This window comes from Triturus cristatus, chromosome 3_1 (genome assembly GCF_964204655.1).
Source record: "Triturus cristatus chromosome 3_1, aTriCri1.1, whole genome shotgun sequence".
In the NCBI taxonomy this organism is placed as follows: domain Eukaryota; kingdom Metazoa; phylum Chordata; class Amphibia; order Caudata; family Salamandridae; genus Triturus; species Triturus cristatus.
In genome coordinates this window covers 516,208,639-516,230,043 of record NC_140583.1, presented here as the reverse complement: position 1 = coordinate 516,230,043, position 21,405 = coordinate 516,208,639, and the positions used below count along the sequence as shown (strand labels likewise).

Below are 21,405 nucleotides of genomic sequence, written 5' to 3'. Positions count from 1 at the left end.
GAGAAAGGTCTATTGCTATTCTTTGGTTAGCGAAGCGGACAATGGAGACGTTTTCATGTTGTTACTAACAGAATTGTAGAAATTGAAACAAAAACTTACTGAGCAGATTTGCAAAGTAGGGGAGGGGTAGACAGGAGCAGGAGCTGCCGCAGTGGCTGCTGACGTAAGAACAACCGCGCTGGGATTGGACAGTCGGTCAGAAACGTAAAACGTTCCAGATTGGTGCGTTAGTGTGCACCGCGCTAGAAGTGGAGAAATACAGGGTGACGTAAAACGCTCCCTATTGGTGTGTTAGTGTGAGTCGCGCTGAGATTTGAGAATTGTGACAGTGACGTAGATGCTCCGGACTGGTGCGTTAGTGTGAGTCGCGCTGTGATTGGATAGAATAGCGGTACAGTTGTAGGGAGAAACTAGTGAGACACGAAAAGAAAGGAAAATGTATTACGATACACGGGAAAAAGAGAAAAAGTCATGGCTCGGGAAAATTAAGAAGTGGTTTAAGAAAGACAAACCGATCAAAACTAGGGAAGGACAGTTACTTCCTCCGCCGCAAACCCCTGCATCTTTAATGATTGTGAAATATGGATATCACACCTGTATTTGGTTAGACAACTGGGTTAAGTATACAAAGGAGGACGGAGTATTAGCTTTTCCAGAACATGGTTCTTTTAATTTGGCTGTTTTGAGAAATTTGAGAGAGAAAATTATGAATTTAGAACCGAGACCTAGACCGACTCAATTTGAAGCCTTGACGGAATGGGAAGACAAAATGCATAACCGAGAAAGACAGAGAAATGGTAGAGGATATAGGTATCTGTTTGATTGGGGGTTTGTTTCCCGTAAGAACTGCAGGAGAGCATGAAGGACGAAAGTGTGTAGAAAAGAGGCATAATGTGGAGACGAAAGGGTATGGAGGGAATGAATCCGAGGATGATGTTCTTGATGATATGTTCTATAAGAATCCACCACCATACCGACCAGGACCAGAAATATTAACTCCAAGTGCCCCAATGAAAGAAACCATACGAATCATAAAATCGGAACCAGAGTTCCAAGATTTAGGAAGAAACAATCCTACTAGAGAGGTAGAAAAGAAGTCTGGAGGAAAATTGGATGGAGAAAATTCAACAGAATTAGCCAAAACAACCCTAGAACTAACGGAGAAAATAAGAGAATTAACTAAGAATCTGGAAGCAGTAACTGTACCAGTAACAATAGGTCCAGTAATGCCTATTTTTGACAAGCAAAAAGACAGTGAACATTGTTTGACAGTCCCTTATAAATCGGTTGAACAACCAAGAGTGAGTCAGAGTGAGAATCCATGGAGACAGACTATGATTGATCCAAATTTTTCAAACAACCCGTTTGTAGGTCAGAACTGTATAGAGAAACGTATGACAATGATAGAGACCATGTCAGAAACACAAAAACATTTTGGACAGGGAAATGTAGAGAAGCCAGTAGGACCATCTACAGAGGAGTTGAGTGAATGGTTGAGAAGCTTGCAAAAGAAAGACAAGTAATTTCAGTCAATAGATGTAGATAAATTACGAAATAATTAATAGTAGGAACTATCCCGACAGAGAAGTTAAAAACGTACCAAGATGAGGAATTGTTATTTCTGTGCAAAAGAGTAACATGGAGAGCGAAAAATCTTCATGAAAGATTAGGAGAAGTGGCAAATGAAATGGGCATTGATATTGAAAAGGTAAAAGCCTTACAGAAACCCTATGGAGTAGATTTCACTGAAAAAGACATTGAAAACATGAATACTACAGGACGAATAGGTCAGATTAGGGATATAATTATTTTGTTGAGAAAATGGGGAGATGTGGACAAATGGAAGAGCAGATGGTATCGTAAGCGAGACGAAGTTTCAGACAAAACATTTTCAGCCTATCCGATGAGAGAAAAAGAGAAGGTTGTGACAGAATGCCCTATGAGAGAGATTCCAGGAGGAGGATATGTGCATATCCCATGGACTAGACAGGATATTTTGTCATTTACGAATTACTTTCCTCGACTGCGTGAAAAGCCCGTCGAGTGGTATAGACAGGTAGACAGATTTGTGAAATTATCCAAAGTATTGTGGATTGATTTGAATAGCCTGTTTGATATAATTGTACCAGCCGATTTATGGACAGAATGCAAAATAGTAATAGATTGGCCAACACAGGAATACCCAAGGGATCCTAAGACAGGAGCTCCAGACCCTGAGGTAATGAAGAAATACGAACAGGTTATGGCATTTTTGAAGAACCAAGTACCCCCTAAGGAGACAGATTGGGTAAAAATTGACAGAACACATCAAGAAAGCAAAGAATCAGTACATGCCTATTATGAAAGGTTAATTTTAGCCTTTAAACAATTCAGTGGAGATGAGAATTTGAGTGACAAGGATTTGAGTAATTTCGTATACAGGTTTGTATATGGTCTTCGTCCAGAAATTAGTGAAATGATAAAACAGCATGCAGTAGATTGGCAAAACAAGAAAATAGACGAAGTATTGAGACATGCTAAATATTTCAGTGATGAAATTGAAGCAAAACAGCGAAAACTAAAAGAGAAGGCAATGTGGGCACAGGTAAAAGTAGCAGAGAGACAGGAAGCACAATTAGTGGAACAAGCAGGGTCAAAACCGAGATTTAATCTTGGGAAACATAAAGGGAATATTGAGTAAGCTAAAAAGAAATTTCTGTGTCATAATTGCGGTAGGATAGGGCATTGGAAATCCGAGTGTAAAAATCCACCAAGTACTAATGATGAAAATTCATCCTTGAATCCACAGGTGCAGAATGAGGTGAGTGGTCAACAGCAACGACAGCAGCAGGGTGTAACAGAACAGAATCAGGTGCCAAAACCACCTTTTCCACAGAACAAAAATTGCCAGAGGGGAATGGATTCTACAACGAAGAACTGGCAAATAAGGCGCAACGCGCTAGCGCTGCTTCACAGTATTGGCTGCAACGCGATGAAAGCGATTCAGAAGAGGGTTACTGACGGTGCCGAAGAGAGGAAGAAGAGTGCGGACTTGGCGCAACTCTAGAAGTAGACCAGTCAGGCCCATTTGTAGATGGAAAAGTCAATAATGAAAATATTACTTTCCTAGTTGATACTGGTGCTACTCGATCAACTGTTAGATCAGCTGATGTTAAGAATCTTCCTCTCTCGGATGAAACGATCCAAGTAGTTGGGGTCTCCAACAGACAGATTAAAACTTACCTTACAGAACCAGTTAAAGTTAGTATAGGGAAATTTTCTGAAATACACAGATTTGTAGTGTGTGACACTAGTCCTGTGAACTTGTTAGGTAGGGATTTATTATGCAAGATGAATTGCACTATATGTTGTACTCCAGATGGAATAGCCTTTGAAACACCTGATGATGATGTGCTATATAAGATGACATTGGCAAATAAAGAAAAAGAGATTACAGGAGCCTATGGTGTATTCAATCCTGACGAACTACCAAAAGAATTGAAAAAATCAGTTAAAGCCGAAGTTTGGGAGTTCACAGGAGAAGATGTAGGATTGATGAGGAATATAGATCCAGTAAAGATAACTGTAAAAGAAGGAGTAAGTTATCCAAATGTTCCACAATATAAATTGACTCCTGAAATAATCGAAGGAGTTACTCCTGTGATTGAGAAAATGATAAGGCAAGGAATATTCAGAGAAATAATGAGTAGCCCATGTGATTCACCGATAATGGGACTGAAAAAGCCTAGTGGGAAGTTCCGAATAGTGCAAGATCTGAGAAAGATTAACAAAATTGTTGTACCATGTTGTCTCATTGTACCGAATCCATCTGTGATTTTATATCAAATTCCTCATGACCCAGAATGGTACACAGTGCTTGATTTGTGCCATGCATTCTTTTCCATCCCATTACACCATGGCAGCCAGCAAATTTTTGCATTTCGTTTCGGCGAGCGTATTTTGTGGTGCCGAATTCCACAGGGGTATACAGAAAGCCCCTCAATATTTAATCAGCTATTGAAGAAGTCTTTGGAGAGCCTGGAAATGTCTGAAAATTCAGTACTAGTCGAGTATATCGCTGACCTTCTTGTGGCATCGAAAACTCGTGAAGCTTGTGTGGTAGACACGGTACCTTTGTTAAATCATTTGGCAGATGGAGGCCTAAAAGTATCACCATCTAAACTACAATTTTGTAAAAGAGAAGTCCAATATTTGGGACACAGCATTGAGAAAGGACACAGGAAAATAACCATAGACAGAATCAGGATCATAAAAAGAATGAGTCCACCAATGACCCAAAGAGAAGTGAGAATGTTCCTGGGAATGGTTGGATATTGTCATCAATGGATAGGAAATTTTTCCTTGATTGCAAAACCTTTGGTACGACTGACAAGAAGTGATGTGAGAGATCCAATTGATTTGAACAAAGAAGAGTTGGCAGCATTCAAGAAACTGAGAGAAGGATTGTGTGAAGCGCCTGCATTGGGTATGCCTGATTATGATAAGGAGTTTGAGTTGTATTGCAGTGAGAGAAATGGATGTGCATTCTATGTTCTAGTACAGAAGCATGGAAAACTGAGGAAACCAATTGCGTATTTTTCATCCATGTTGGACCCAGTAGCTGTAGCCCTTTCTGGGTGTCTGAAAGCAGTAGCTGCTACATGTCAAAGTTTAGAACAGAGTGAAGGAATTGTGATGGGGTATCCTGTGAAAGTGTTTGTGCCTCATGATGTGGCGATTCTTTTAACACAGAGTCGTACTCAGTATATGACGCACAGCCGACTGACTAAGTATTAAAAGGTCATTTTGGGCGCAACAAATGTGAGTCTTGTGAGATGCGTGAATGTGAATCCTTCAACATTGTTGACCAATGTGGAGCATGTGGAGGTAAGAGATGAAGCAGATCATGATTGTTTGGATGTGCTTGATTTTTGTACAAAACCAAGGCCTGACATAAAAGATGACCCTTTACCAGAAAGTGATTATGTCATGTTTGTTGATGGATCCTGTTTACGAAAAGATGATGGAGTGCTAAGTGCAGCATATGCAGTATGTACATTTGCAGCAGAGATGGAAGCATCATATTTGAATGGAGTAAGGTCGGCCCAAGTAGCTGAAATTATCGCCCTGACCAGAGCATGTAAGATTGGGAAAAGTGTGAGAGTGACTGTGATAACTGATAGCCAGTATGGCTACGGGGTGGTCCATGATTTCGGCCAAATTTGGCTGCAAAGAGGTTTCCTGACCTCAAGTGGGACTCCCATTAAGAATGCTGAAGTGGTTGGAAGGTTGCTTGAGGCAATACAGCTGCCCAAGCAATTGGCTGTGGTAAAATGTGCTGCTCATTGCCGCAGTGGTGATTACATTGCCACTGGAAACAAGTTTGCCAATGACATGGCACAGTATTGTGCACGAAATCAGAATTCAATCAATCGGGCAAAGGAAAAAGAATTGGTTTCGTGTTTCCCAATGTTTACTAACACTGTGGGAACCTGGGATGAGGTAAGACATTTGCAGGAAGAAGCAGGAGAGGAAGAGGTAAAACAGTGGGTAAAAGCAGGATGTGCACCAAGAGAGAAAGATCATGTGTGGGTCTATCGAGATGGAAGACCAGTAATGCCTGATAGCATGATGTCTGCAATGGCACGGATGTATCATTGACAGGGACATATAGTGAGAGACGCCATGATTCGGTCCTTTAAACAAACTTGGTATAATGCCAAGTACATGCTTGTGGCGGAAAGTATTTGTCAAAGATGTCTAATTTGTCAGCAATACAATCCAGGAAGAAAGACACTGGTGAGTCTAGGAACAATAGGCCCAGAGGGACTGCCTTTTACCAGGATGCAAGTAGATTTCATTGAGATGCCTCCTTGTAACAGATTGAGGTATGTTTTGGTAATGGTATGTCTATTCTCTAGGTGGGTAGAGGCGTTCCCAACAAGACGAAATGATGGAATGACAGTGGCAAAATTATTGTTGAGGGAATTTAAACCTAGGTTTGGGTTCCCAATACCAATTGAATCAGACAAAGGAGGACATTTTCATAATGAGATCATAAAACTGATTTGTGAAGCATTGAATGAACGACAAAAACTGCATTGTGCCTACCGACCAGAGGCTTCTGGTGTAGTAGAACAAATGAATGGTACTATCAAAAACAGAATAGGGAAAATGTGTTTTGCCACAGGTATGAAATGGCCAGATGTCTTGCCTCTAGTACTCATGACTATTTGATCAATACCAGACAGAACTACTGGTTTGAGTCCTCATGAGATCATCATGGGATGCGCAATGAGACATGTATTTATACCAGTCAACAAGCTGATGACAATAACTGATGACATGGTATTGGAATACTGTAAAAGCCTGGCTGACGCAGTTCATTCTGTGTTTCATCAGGTTGGAGCGGATGCCACCACTCTTGACACCAGACAGAACTACTGGTTTGAGTCCTCATGAGATCATCATGGGACGCGCAATGAGACATGTATTTATACCAGTCAACAAGCTGATGACAATAACTGATGACATGGTATTCGAATACTGTAAAAGCCTGGCTGACGCAGTTCATTCTGTGTTTCATCAGGTTGGAGCGGATGCCACCACTCTTGACACCAGACAGAACTACTGGTTTGAGTCCTCATGAGATCATCATGGGACGCGCAATGAGACATGTATTTATACCAGTCAACAAGCTGATGACAATAACTGATGACATGGAATTGGAATACTGTAAAAGCCTGACTGACGCAGTTCATTCTGTGTTTCATCAGGTTGGAGCGGATGCCACCACTCTTGAAAAGAAGCCAGCTCATGATCTAAGCCCAGGGGACTGGGTAAGGATACAAGTACACAGAAGAAGAAACTGTTTGGTTCCCAGGTGGGGAAAAGCAAGGCAAGTCATCTTGACTACAACAACAGCTGTGAAGTGCGCAGGATTGAAGAACTGGATCCATGCAAGTCATACTTTGAGAATTCCAAATCCAGTTGGCTGTAAAGAAAATGAGTATTTTGATGAATCAGAATCCAGTACTGAGTCAGATGATGGAGAGCCAAAAGATAAAGAAGGAGAAAATTCTGAAAGGGGGGAGACAGATCCAAGGTTAACTTTGGTCCCCAGAAGTAACTCCCTAAGGAAAAGATTGCAGATTTCTGAATTCAGTTCAGACTCAGAGATAGAACAAAGAGCCCATTCATCCAAGAAAGAACAAAAGAAGAACAAAGAAAAGGACAGTGAAGAGACAATAAAAGAAATCCGTGAGAAGGAAGTACCAGATGAAAGATTGAGAGAAATTCCACCTGAAAGAACACCTTTAGTTGAACAGGTGCCAGATGACGGAGATTCGAGGAGGGACGGAAGTAGGGTAAACAAAAGAGGTGGAGAAAGAACTCGTTGAAGGTAAAAAGCAAGTCGAAACAGAGTCTGAGGAAAGCGAGGATGAAATACCAGAAGGCCGAGTTCTGAGAAAGAGAGCTTGGAGAACTGAAAAGAATGATAAAGGGAGTAAACTGAAAAGAGCGGCCAAAGATGAAGTGTGGCCAAACAAAATAAAAAGACTGAGATATCGGCTGACACGTGTAAATTCGCCAAGAGCTGAACAGGTGAATGAAGTAAAGAGTCAGGAAAGATCGAAAGAAGAAGAACAGACAGTAGTCAAAGAAAACAAACGAACAAGAAAGCCTAACCAGAAGTATAAATCACTGGAATGGACATATGTGGCCCTGACTGAAGTGAAGGAAGAGGCGGCTAACCAAGGAAACCCGCAGGTGGTTGTACCGGAAGTGGTTGCGGAAGACGAAGAATCGGAAATCCTGAGAGTTATCTTGTCCGATATTGGAGGAGAAGCGGATATTCAGGACAACCTGTATGTTGAAAACGAAGGGATGGTGAAAGATGATGAGATGCCAAACTGAACAAGACAAGGACGTTACTGATGTAAAAACAATAAGATACTGAAAAAGAATAAAAACTGGTAGAACCACGTAGGTGCTTAGAAGCCTAGGGTTAGAAACTAGTTGTGAAGTAGAAGAGGCTAAGTCAAAAGACACGGCTCATTTTAGAAAGATGGCAAACATAGAAAGTAGCAAAAGTAGATGTACCTTCCTTAGAAGATGGTGCAAAATGTGTTGTTGTTGTACAGGATTATTAATGCTTCTTTGGAGTATTCTTGCTCTACTAATTTCATTTAAAGTTACTGTAGATGCATTAGAAGGACATAGTGATAACATAACTAATATAGGGAAGGTTCAAAAGGTAGTTCCAACTAGAATAGATAAAAACTATTTACATAAAGACAGGTCAATAACAGATTTTTCTAACAATGTGTTTTCTAAGTTGTTGTATGAATATGTAAAAACTATGGACGTAAGGGATTGCTACGTTTGTATGCAATTACCTGCATCTGTATCTGAAGGAGTGACTTATCATCACCTTCCTGTAACATATGGAATAACATGTAGTGTAATAGCTAGTTTGTTTTATCAAACAGGTAAATTAGAATATTATTTTTCAGATGTACATACTATATTTTCACAAGTACCAGCAATTAACAAGCTAAATAAAGAAAAACCTGCAAAAGTATTAGGTGAATTTTTCTTAGAGCCAAATGAACTAACGTTATAATATATATTTAGAAATAACTTGACTTGCAATTTAAAGAAAGAGGAGAAGACATTTTTGGATATGGTTGAAGAAAGGAGACTGAAAATGCAAAGGAAGGTTTCAGAAGGGAAAGTGGAGAAAACGGTTTGGGATGTAGAAACGGAGAAACATTTAAGAGGAGAATCGAGTCCAACTATGGCTTTAGATTGGCCCCAGAAAGGGAAACTGTGTATAAGAAGGAATCAGACGGCGTATGACAATTATTTTCTAGGGAATAGTGAGTGCCATGATATATACCGGATCATGGGAGGATGGGGATTTAAAGGTGGAAGAAACTGTATTTCATTTGTGGGAACAGGGCATATTATTGTTTGCCAGACCATTGGTATGGCACATGTTATGTTGGCCTGGTTTTTCCAAAGATTTTTCACATCGATAGAGGAGAAGATGGTGTACATAGTTTAGGTAATCATTTAGCACGTAGTAAGAGAGAATCTTGGGCTGAAATTGTAGGTGACATTTTTGGAGCACTGATACCCGCAGTGGGAATATCTCTGAATGCGAACAAAATTAGAAAACTTTCAACAGTAGTGGATCGCTTGTCAACAAGCACCGCTGGAGGATTCTTATTGGTAAATACTGAAATGGTTGCCATGCGTGCTATGGTAATGCAAAATCGACTTGCCCTTGATATTTTATTGGCAAAAGAGGGTGGAGTCTGTGGAATGCTGAAAGTTCAACATTGTTGTACTTACATTCCTGACGAAAGTAGAGATTTGAAAATTTATATTAAGAATATTACAAAATTGCATGATGAAATTGTACCACTGGAGGTTGAAGGTGTTTGGGAGAAGATTGGTAAGAAAATAACAGCTATTAAAGACTTTGTAGTAAAACTAGGTAGTACATTTATAGGTAAGATATTATTTCCATTAACTTGTGTGATTTCCTTAGCATTAATAATCAGACTAGGTTGTATTTGTTGTAGAAAGAATAAAAACCAGAAAAGAATAAAAAGAGAAAACTTAAGGAGAAGGGATAAGAAACAAGAAAGAGAATTTGAAGAAATAGAACTAGAAGAGTTAAAAGATAGCATGTATAAAACAGCAAAAAGAGAAGAAACAGGGGAAACTGGAATATGAATATAACAAGAAATCAATTCGCAATTTCCGTAAAAGAATATAAAATTTTATGTTAGTGTGGTGATATAATCACCAAAGGGGGGATTGCTGGAGCAGGTAGTACAACATTTTGTATACCACCCCATTCTGCATGTTTATATTAATCTGAATAATTAATTAATTGTAATATTATTAATCTGTTTGAAGTGATAACTCACCAACTATATTAACAAGAGAAATACACGTGGGAATTGCACTTTGCATGGCTATATTAATTGTGAATTAACTAGTGTACGCATATTAATAGTAGAAATTTAGAATATTATATGTTATATGTTGCTTTAAGTGATGTATTTGTGATTTGTGCTTTATTTAGTAAGTATAAACCACTCTGAGTGTTGCTTCTGCTAGATAAATACACACACATATGGGTATTAGAAATGGGAAAAACATTTTAATAGTCATTTCCATCTTTTAATTTTAAGTTTTTTGTGTTTCTTTTGCTTAAGTGGACCATTTCAGCCTATACAAGATGGCTGAACGAGACATTAAACGTGACTGCTTTGGCAACACGAGGTTCTGGGTGAAGTGCGCATGCGTCACCGCCAGCAACAGTGGCCTGGACCTGACCCCGGGTGAACATGTACCCTCCAAGGTCATTCCGGGAACCCATCCAAGACTAAGAGACAATGCTCAATTTAAAAGCCGGAACAAGCAAGTTTGATGACTTCATCTTCGACACCCTGAGAACTGCTCATCGCCAGTAGAAATTGACCAATAAGTACTCTCTAAACCCAATCTTGATACAATTTTGTTAGTATTTTCATTATAAAAGTAGGTAGGGAATTAGGGTAGGCTCACTCGCTCTATCTCAACGCTACGACCGGCTCGCTCTTCTTTGACGAACTTGATTTCCTGACGTTATGCTGACGGAGAGGACGGTGACACTGCTGGACAGCTGTTATCCTGAATCTATGAGAGACTGAATTGCGGCCTAAACTTTGCAGAAAATTTCTCTTTGACTGATTGACTTAGAGGACGACGTTAGCCAGAATAGGTAAATATGATGCTCTCAAATGCTGATGATGATTTTAACATTTCCTTCAATTTTCTTAGATAAAGTATAATTGATTAATTGACAAATGTATTGTGCCGATTATTTGAAGAAGAAGATTAAGAGAAAAGTAATAAAGCAAAGGTAGACAAGTAAATCATCAAGTACCAACTCAACTAACTGATCTATCTCCGTATGGGAGGGATATCTTAGGTTTAATGTCAATGTGTTAAAGGTGAGGTAAAGGTATTCCTCTCATGTCAGCGTTGTGAAACGGATTTTCCCTCAGAAAACAGATCAACCGAGTGTAAGTATATTGGTGGTATGGGCCCCACCAATGAATGTATGTGAGTAAATTGAATGACGAGGTAGTTGGCCTGTGCCGTAGGGGGAATTTGACGTTCTGCGCTGCATCACCACCACTATCAGCGACACTCATGACGTTCGACCAGTACAGCACTCAATGATATCACGGTTTAGCAAAGTATCAATTTCTTTTACGACAGCCTCTTGTAGATTAAATGCAATTCCACTGTGTCGTTGAGCAAAAGGATGAATGTCCTCATTAATGTGGAGCTGCACTTTTATTATCTTAAACTATCCTAATCCATGAACCAATGACAGAAACTGATGTACTATGTCATGATGAGCATTGATATTGTAATTCACAGAAATAAGTCCCATGTCAGCAGCAGTGCTGAAGCTGAGAAAACATGCACTCGATGAAGTGCCCTGAAGGACATGAATTGGGGGTTGTACCTTTGTCTTTTTATGTTTCTATGTTGCCATAAATGAACCTTGACGTTGCAGTGGTGTTGAGTCTGCCCCCTTGTATACCTTGGTCTTCAATGGCGTGAGACTGTACTTTTCGGCTGGAATGATATTTATCGATACACCACTGTCTATGATAAACAGTATATAGCAGCCACTAACCTTCAATTTTATTCTGGGACAATGTCCAAATGAATATCATGATTTCAGCTGTGAATACTTTTCCCGACTTGTGTTCTATCTTGCAAAAAAGAAGAACTATATGCGCACATCTTTCAATATTTAGCATCGACATCGCACACCCATCTTCTTCACTGTTGCTCGACAGTGATGTTGAAGAACCTTTCGAAGAGGAATTATATGACAGTCAGTGCAGGTTTACCTTATGTGGGCGTGACTGGAATGCTTCTGGAACTTTATGACATATATTTTGACTTCCCGATGTGATGCATTCACTTTTTCACTCGCTTTGAAACAGTTACAAAATAGTTCTCTTTACCGCAGCCCAATAGAAGGACATTAAACTTCATGTGGAAAGGAAAATCCTCATTGAAAACACAGATTCTTCTTCTTTAGAGACTTCACTTTGCAGCCTTCTATCTTGTGATTTTTCTGGCTTTTCTTACACAGTGTTAATTCACTCTGGGCTCTTCTGGCCTAATTGTCATTGACTTGTTTGTTGGCCCATTCTTTAGCTCTGGATGCCATTAGAAAACACGCTCTAGACTGAGCGTTTCTCCCAGCATTTGGCATCTGAATGAATCGGAAAGGCAACCATCTATGACTTGAGACCAATGACTTCTTCATCATTGAGTTTGTTGAACTTACAATGTTTGATGAGCATTTCAAGTCTTTCAACACATTCCTCCATCGTTTCTTCATCTCTGTCCCTCCTGATCGTAGATGTACCTTTCATTGTCAACATTCAGCATCAGATTGAAATTGAGGTTCAAAGCAACCTTGACATCCTGGTAAGAAACTCTGTCTACCTGTGGTATTTTCTTTACCACTTCTTTTACTCCTTCTCCTGCTATGTTCTTAAGATATTTGACGATTTTTTGGGTGATCTGTTATTTCTAGGTTTTGATCAAAGCAGTCCATTGAGCGCCAAGACTCTGCTTTTTTGTGGTATCTAATGAACTGGCAATTTTAGGAAAATGGTGGCATCATACTTTGGTCTGTTTTCTTAAGCTGCTGCCAGGATTATATGTTGATCTGGCCACTCTAACCTACTACTCCTTCTGGCCCGGTGTCACCGCTGCAAGCATCAGCCCTCTGACTAGTGCTTGGACCGTCATGCCCAACCGGAGGTGGTGAGGCACCATCTTATGACGGTGAATAGGGGTTTTGTCACTTACTTTTGTTCTTTACCACTTTCTGCATTGCACCTGGTTTTCTCCTCCTTTTACCTCCCTTTGCATTTATCTGCTTCCCCTCACAGCGTTCTCCTGCATCTGGCTGCCACCGTTTGTTGCACTTTCTGTACCTGGCAGTCACTTCCTTTAGCATTGCTGTACGGTCTGAAAGATGGTTCTGTGTTAAGTTGTGGCATTGCTCTTCTTATCTCAGTCGTATTGGCAATTTTCTGACCGATGATAAATGGAACCTTCAGTGGGACATTCACTTTCTTCGTAGGTCTTGTACTGGCTGGAGTTATGCTTTGACTCCACATACTCCAAATGCCAATTATTCACTTCAACTGAGGCGCACGTGACAAGCATGAGCAGTTTGCTGGACCTCGGCAAACTTTCTGGGAGAGCACTCTCGACTCTTCGGGCTGCAGGGTTTATGTATCCCTATCTTGTCGCCAGTTCTATCATCCTTCCCCGTCCAGTAGCGTGTAAATGAAACACCCCACACATGGAGTACGATATTACACATCTTTAGTCTCTAGAGTGTAACCATTGACTGACATGTACTGCATCACACATTTTATTAACCACGCCCAAACACGTATGTCACTAGACTACAGAGTCCATTAGGGAACAAAAGGGTTCTGCACTCTTTAATACACAAGACACTACATTCATCATCTTTTGGGGCATAATCATTGGCTTTCATTATCAATGCACCCCTCCTTTACCTGATGGTCTCCAAAGTTTGTTAAGCACTATCTTGCTACTCACAACTCTTTAGACGTATAGATCTCCCAAAGTGATCTAAGACCACAGGAGGGCTGTTAGTAGTGCTGTACAAAAACTTAAATAAATAGTTACACATTGGCTGTCACCATATTAACCATAAAAACAATAATAAGAGGGTAATTTAGAGTTTGGTGGAGTGGGACCACCACCATAAATTGGCAATGCTCCTGCCCACAAACTCGCCATTTTCCAACTCTATTTAGAATCAGGGGAAGCACTGGTTTTGCCTGTCTGCCACAGCGTCATAGTGAGAGTCACCCCACCTTCTTAAATGTGGACTATCACAGTTTTTCTGCCACTAAATTATCCATCTAGGGATTGCCATGAAAGGCAGTCCAGTTCAGAAAGAAAAATACCCAGAGTTCCCCAAATGCAAGAAAAGATTATTTCCTGTGCTTCAGGGTCATTGTCTTTTTGCTTTCTAATTACCAACTCCTGCTTTGGGGCATTGCTTTCAGAAACACAATGAAAACATGGCCCTTACCCAGGTGAAGGATCAATGCCTTCAGTGAAGCTGCTTCTATCCTCACTTGTGTTGTTAGCATCTCTAACTGTGACATTTGATCCTACACCATGGGTATGGAGGCCATACCCTCCGCTGACCTGGCGTGCCACTGACATCAGAGGCGCGTTGAAGTATTAACTCATAAGCGGGCAGCTAAGCATGCCCACTTTTAAACATCTCTCCCTAGTCCTTATGACAGGATCGGCAGAAATAAAAAGGCAATGCATTTGTTCCAATCCACCATCTTAGTCAGGACCAGGCAGGTTATCACAACTAAAAGACATACTTCTACACTAGAAACAGCTGTGTCATGGCTCACTCAAGATTGGTGGTGGGGGGACTTTGATACTCAAACATCGCCTTATGAAATCAACTTTGTTAGGGCCAATAGGATGGCATAGGTTAGAAGGATCTCTAAGATAGAAAGATGTAAATGAGCTGACTTAATCCCTTTTAGTATTTTCTCATTATTGATCTTCATATTAAAAGGTGGCATAGAAAGGTTTTAGAGGGAGGCTTGCAAGGGGATGGAACTGCTGCAGAGACTGGACCTACATTTAGCATCCTCACTGTGGTAGCTCATGGGGGATATTAAGTATACAACGTTGAAGGTTACTGGCTCTGGTGTCTGCCCGAGAGAGGGAGAAGGTGAGTTTTATAAAAGGCTATGGTTTCATACATGACAATTATAGTTGAAGGATAAAGCACAAAGTGGACACATTGGAAAGTTCAGGGGTTAAAGCGCTAACATTTTGAGTATGCAGGCTGCACAGTTATTGAAACGGGAAAGAAGGAGACAAATTGCAGATACTATGGTGGGAGGATTAAGAAAATTACTGATGCAGAATGTTAGGGGGCTCTGCATATATCACTTAATTGACAGAAGTCAACATGGTGTGCAAGAAGAGGTGTGGACCGTTGTAAGCGGCTTCCTACTCTAGCTATACATAATTGTTGGGTAATGATGTGAATGGCTGCTGAGGTGTTCTTCCAAATGTATGAAGTGACAGAAGATCACAGCGGAAGATATGTTATAGTTTATGGATTGATGGATGAAGTGCAACTATTTCTTATAAATATATATGCTCCAAACACGGATGAGAAGCAGTAAGTTTGATGTGTGCTCCAATATCTAGGTGTAATGATGACCTGGACAGGGGGCCTAAAGTTTATGCTTGATGGACAGGTGGTTAGACACCCACTTAAGACGGTTGAGAGCAAACAGCCCAATGCGTTTCGGTGTAGAACATGCCTTGATATAAAATGTTGTGACTGTTAATGCAGGGGTGGGTTTCTCCTGCCCCTCTCAGGCCACCATTGTTGCATTGCCAGGTATTCGGATTAATTCACTCACAGAATCCCTGCCTCATTAATATTACTAGGGAAGGTATTTTACAAAACCAAATGCCATTTTTGCACAGACTTGCACATTTCTGAACCACAAAAGGAACCTCATTTTACATTGGAGTTACTGCGCAAATATTGCATCTGTGATGCAGTCAGATGTTCGTATAAAGAGCCCCAGATGCCCATAGGCCTCAGCTTTACTGATTATATAACACAGGAGGGCCAGAGGAGATTTAAAGACCTGCAAGGGTTGACTCCCCTACTCAATATATGAACTACAAAAATAAACTCTTGGGTTTATATATGCTACTATCATAGCTGGATACCTAGCTGTAATGAAATTGAAAGTGGGACATCAAGCAGATGAACTGAGGTGGACAGCCCTTCATAAACCCAACAGGTCCCAAGCCTCACTGATGTTACCCAACTTCTATTCGTTAGAGAACAGAAGTGGGTGTACAAATACATAGTGATGGAGATGATTTGAACGATGAGATCCTGTGGTCCGTTATCCCCTGATACAGTGGGACCAGCACCTGAGTTTCCATATGGAGAGCTTGAACAGTAAATGGGACTTTGCGCTGGGAGACATACATCACAGAGCAGAACACTGGTTTTCTAACCCAAATTTTGATCACATTTTGTGCAAACTCAAATACAATTGGAATCTCTGAAAAGGGAACCGTTACTACAGGCCGTTTTTAGCCCGACCTCTCTGAATACCTTTGTCTCCTTGCTCTACAATTGAGGGTGGCCTGCATCTCATGCACATTTATAAAACCGTTTTCCAGGCGCCTAGAAGGGTACTACATTCATTGGTTCAATTCCTATTCTTGATAGGTCAATTGGTCCATGAACACTTATGCAAGTCTGTGTGCTACCTTTTCTTTCTTGTTCAAACTCTGATTTGAATATAAGCTGCTTGGGGATTATAAGTAAGAGAAAAAACGGGTTACACCCTTACCAAAAGGATAACTTGTCAGGAGGCGTCACAAGATTGTTCGCTGTAAAATTGGGGCTGAGACTAACAATCCCAGCAGTCTTGCATCCCATGATCAACACGAATGCGTCGCATCACATGATCTTGTAATTCTGGACACAACAGGTCTGTAGTGAGCAAATCAAATGCCTGTATATAACCCCAACTGATGGCCTCTTACAAATGAATTGCAGAATTAGGAAAGATAAGACTTCTGAAAAAATAGAATCCATCTCAGTTACTTTTGTATGTGTGAATTAGTTTGTGCTCCCTCTTATGTTACAATTTTCACATACATTTGTTTCTAAAAAGTATACACCCTTTCTGTATTGTTTTTTGTATTTGTATTGTTTGCCATTTTCCCTCTTTGGATGGATTCTTTAGTCATTATTTTGATTTAATTCTGCAATTCATTTTTAAGAAGCCATCAGTTTGGGTTCTCATAATTTGTTTTGAATCATCCCTTGTAGGCACTTTTACCCTATATTAAGTTCTGTTTACCCAAACCTCCAAGGGTTTATTCGGTTGCCCATTTTTCCCTAAGTTTATATAACCCCAGACACTGCCTCGGGCAAGTTTCCTCTTCCTTTGTGTGGCGAGCGGCCTGATGGAACTCTGTAACCAGGTATTGGCGACATAATTCGTTTTTTAGACGATAGTTGAGAAACATGCAGTACACATAGTGGTAACATGCTACTGGAGAGGGCGTTGGTGTGATTTTTAATGGGATCTAGTGCACATCACAATTCTTTAAGGGGGAGGACAGCTGCCATATTTTAGCCAAAGGGTTCGCGTTTCTTTAACACTGCAGTTAAAGCACCAATGTATTCCCATACCTATACAACATTGCCCACTGCCCAGTCTCATCCTCGGGTGTATCCCTGCAGACATGCTTTCGCAGATGTGCATGTTTGCCATTGAGCTGACGTGAATGCCTTTTTTATAGAAACTTCGGCGCATTAAGTGCACTGTCACAGAACAACTATACAGCACAACGATGCATTTCTGTACATGCTCCACATATATATTTCTCTTCCTGAAATTTCTAGAGTTTTTCCCCACTCCCTGTTTTTTACGAAATCTTTTTATTCTCTTTCCCATTACTGCTGTATTAGACAGAGAGCACCCTGCTCCCAATGCCAGGGTGAGTTGGGGCGTGATTCCCGACATTAGAGGGTAAGCCTCACTACCTATATAGAAGTCATCCCATAAATGACATTAGTAATGTGTTTTCTCCACCTACTGCAGTTGTATAAGGGGCGTTGAGGTTCCATGAAATGAGGGTATATGGCGGAGATATGTTATCCTGTCTGATGCCCTGGAATTGGGCTTTCTACACATAGAATTATGATGTATGTTAGTCTAATTAGGACTGTTGACTTAGCAGTCTTATCCATACTTGTTTTTTTAGACACTAATGTTCACCTTTTGCACATGTTTATTGCAGGTTACCTCCAGTGAATCCTTCACCATGTGATGTCTCATGGAATCACTGGACGGTTTTGTATGTGTCTTAAATAGAATTTGTTTTTTTTATTTGAACACTTTGCGCAGCAGCACTGAATTTTAGGTCCTGAAGAAAGCTGCAACACATCTGCTGAGGATTATAGGCTAAAACATGTTGACCTTTATTTGACACTAAAAGCAGATTTAACCACTCCCGCAGTGCCCTGTTATTAATTCTGGCCCCAGGACGCATTAATAAAGGCATTTGCGAGGCCTGCAGCTAGTTTTAATTTTCACTTTCACTTCACTCTGCTGCCCTCACCACCACTGGCTCATCAATTGGGTATTTATTTTACCTCTTTTTTTAAAAAACATCCTTCTACTCCTCCCTCTCAGAGAGGTGGTTGTAACCCTTACCCTGACTAGGCATCATGATACGAGGAGGTTACCAATGATGAAACATGCCACCTATGGTAGTTGAGAGAAACCGTCCTTTAAAAAGGAAACTCCACTATGGCTAGGTCTCCAGCCAGTAGCGGTCCGTGGAAGGAGTTCGGTGGGCGGTGAGGCGGTGAGGCGGGGCGGGGGAGGGGCAGGGTGGGGAAATGTAAACACCGGAAAATGGATGAACGGAGGTAAGTACACATTAAAATAAATAAAACAAATTTCGTTGCGCGCGCTGGGGCAATCCCACCAGATGTGTTGGAAATCACCTAGCAACCCGCAGGCCCTCCCGCATAGGTCTGAGGTGTCCGGATAGCATTTTTTCTATTTTGTCGGATATAAGTACCAGTCATATAGAAGTTTGTAATGTGCCTCTCTGAGACTAAGAGAATGGTTATGTTTATGTATATGCCTCCAGAAAGCATGCCATTCTGACACCAATATGTCATGTCCCAGGGTCCGCTGCCAGAATGCCATATGTCGTGGTGTTTGCCCTATTGTGGAGCGTAGCAGCAGTGAATAAAAAAAGGAGATAATGCCCTTGGTACCCTTGGTCTTTTTCACAAAGGCTCTGAGTGGTGTAAGATCCCTCGTGCAGGCCTCCCTCGTCTCTGGCTGCAGCGCCAAATGCCTAAGTTATTGGCAGTGAAAGAATTCTTCTTTTGCTAAATTAAAATCTCATTGGCAGTGTGCGAAGGTGAGTATATCAGTGTTGTGAAATAAATGTGATAACATCAAGCACCCCCCTCTCTCCATGCATCAAAGGCGCCCGGCATTAAGCCTGGCGGGAATGCTGGGTTAAAATGAATTGGGGTGAAGGGAGAGGGAAATGTTGTCCATGGCGACTTCTTATGTACCTCATCCCAAATCCTCAAAACTGTCCTCATGGAAGTGCTAATATGTACATTAGCTGGTCTATCTACTTTTGGTTTGCACAAGAGATCCCAGATGACTCTGCACGTTATAGCCCTGTCCATATGTAGCCAATGTTTGTCTGATACCCTTTGTGACCATTCTATGATAACCCGCAGCTGTGCTGCCCTATAGTACATATTAAAGTCTGGAAGACCCAACCGACCCTACGTCCTCAGTCTCTGAAGAAGTTTAAAGGGTAGTCGTGCCCGTTTGTTCTGCCAAATAAATTTGGTGAGGACAGTTTTAAGTTTGTCCAGAAATCCTGTTTCTAGTTTAATGGGTAAACTTTGAAATAGATGGAGGAATTGGGAAAGTACCACCATTTTGATTGCGTGTATTCTCCCCAACCAAGAGAGATAGAGCAGGGCCCATATTTTTAAATCTGAGGTTAGCTTTTGTAGTAAGGGTGGATAGTTGGCCTGTAACAGCTGGGACAGTCTTGGTGTTAATTGTATGCGTAAATATGGGAGATTCTTCTTAGCCCATTGAAAAGGTGAGGCTCTACTGATTGTCTCCATCTCTCCCTCCGATAGAGTCAGATTCAGAAGGAAGGATTTGGAGAGGTTGATGCGAAAACCCACCACCTGCTTAAATGCGCCTAGCTCTCTTTGGATTGCCGTCAGTGAGACCTTGAGATCCGTGAGGGGAAGGATGTTGTCTGCGAACAACTAAATTTTATGTTCTTCTACACCAAAGGGGATTCCTCTGATCTCCTGATTGGTTCTAATAGACATGGCCAGGGGTTCAATACTCAGGGCAAAAAGAAGAGGCGAAAGTGGGCAGTCCTGCCTTGTCCCCTTCTCCAATCTAAATGGTTTCGCGCTGGTGCCCTTTACAATAACCCTAGAGGTTGGGGCCGCGTAGTTTGCTTGCATCATGAGTATAAATTTCTCAGTAAACCCAAAGCGCTTATATTAATTTTATTATTTACCATATTTAAAATGTATTATTTTATATATATATATATATATATATAAAGTCCAAATCCCCACTTCTGAAGAAAAGAAGGGTCTGACACAACCAGGATGCATACAGGAGGGTTTATTTCAGGGTAAGTTTACAACGCAAAACACGGTAACATACGGCAGACGCGTTTCAGCAGTTCAGCTTTCATCAGTGCCTGTTACGATGTTTGGAGCCTCGCACCTGGTGGCCATTCAGATGTTCTCTTGGCCACTCCTGGAATTGTGCTCGAGGCTCCTCCTCTGTCTTTAAAGAGATACTGCATTTCGTGCTGTAAAACCAGACCGCTGCATGCTGGTAATTGCAGTCTCTGTGTGGATCTCCCTTGAGTAAGTGGAAAATCCAAACACCCAGTGGCGTCCCAACATTGTGGCCTCCGGACTGCACCCAACACACAGCTTCCTGCTAAGTTGAAAATCCTCACTGGAAACCCCTTGTTGCTCCCTGCAGTCAATGCTGCTCCTCTCTCCCCACGCAGTGTTACCTTCACCCCGTGGTGCTTCAGGCTGCGCGAAGGGGCGACGCGTTGTGCTTTACCAAACACAAGTCCATTCAAGTTGCTGGCTAACACGGTGCATCCAGACCGAGAGGGCGTGTCAGAAGCCAGTGCCTGCAGTACCGGCGAAACATAAAGTCCAAATCCCCACTTCTGAAGAAAAGAAGTGTCTGACACAACCAGGATGCATACAGGAGGGTTTATTCCAGGGTAAGTTTACAACGCAAAACACGGTAACATACGGCAGACGCGTTTCAGCAGTTCAGCTTTCATCAGTGCCTGTTACGATGTTTGGAGCCTCGCACCTGGTGGCCATTCAGATGTTCTCTTGGCCACTCCTGGAATTGTGCTCGAGGCTCCTCCTCTGTCTTTAAAGATATACTGCATTTCGTGCTGTAAAACCAGACCGCTGCATGCTGGTAATTGCAGTCTCTGTGTGGATCTCCCTTGAGTAAGTGGAAAATCCAAACACCCAGTGGCGTCCCAACATTGTTGCTTCCGGACTGCACCCAACACACAGCTTCCTGCTAAGTTGAAAATCCTCACTGGAAACCCCTTGTTGCTCCCTGCAGTCAATGCTGCTCCTCTCTCCCCACGCAGTGTTACTTTCACCCCGTGGTGCTTCAGGCTGCGCGA

At 41.4% G+C, this 21,405-nt stretch overlaps 1 protein-coding gene across 1 annotated transcript in view; it reads right to left on the bottom strand.

Moving 5' to 3' along the window:
• LOC146860516 (gonadotropin-releasing hormone II receptor-like) overlaps positions 1-21,405 on the bottom strand; it is a 316,761-nt gene that overhangs the window by 172,004 nt on the left and 123,352 nt on the right. The gene's annotated exons all lie outside the window — the stretch shown is intronic.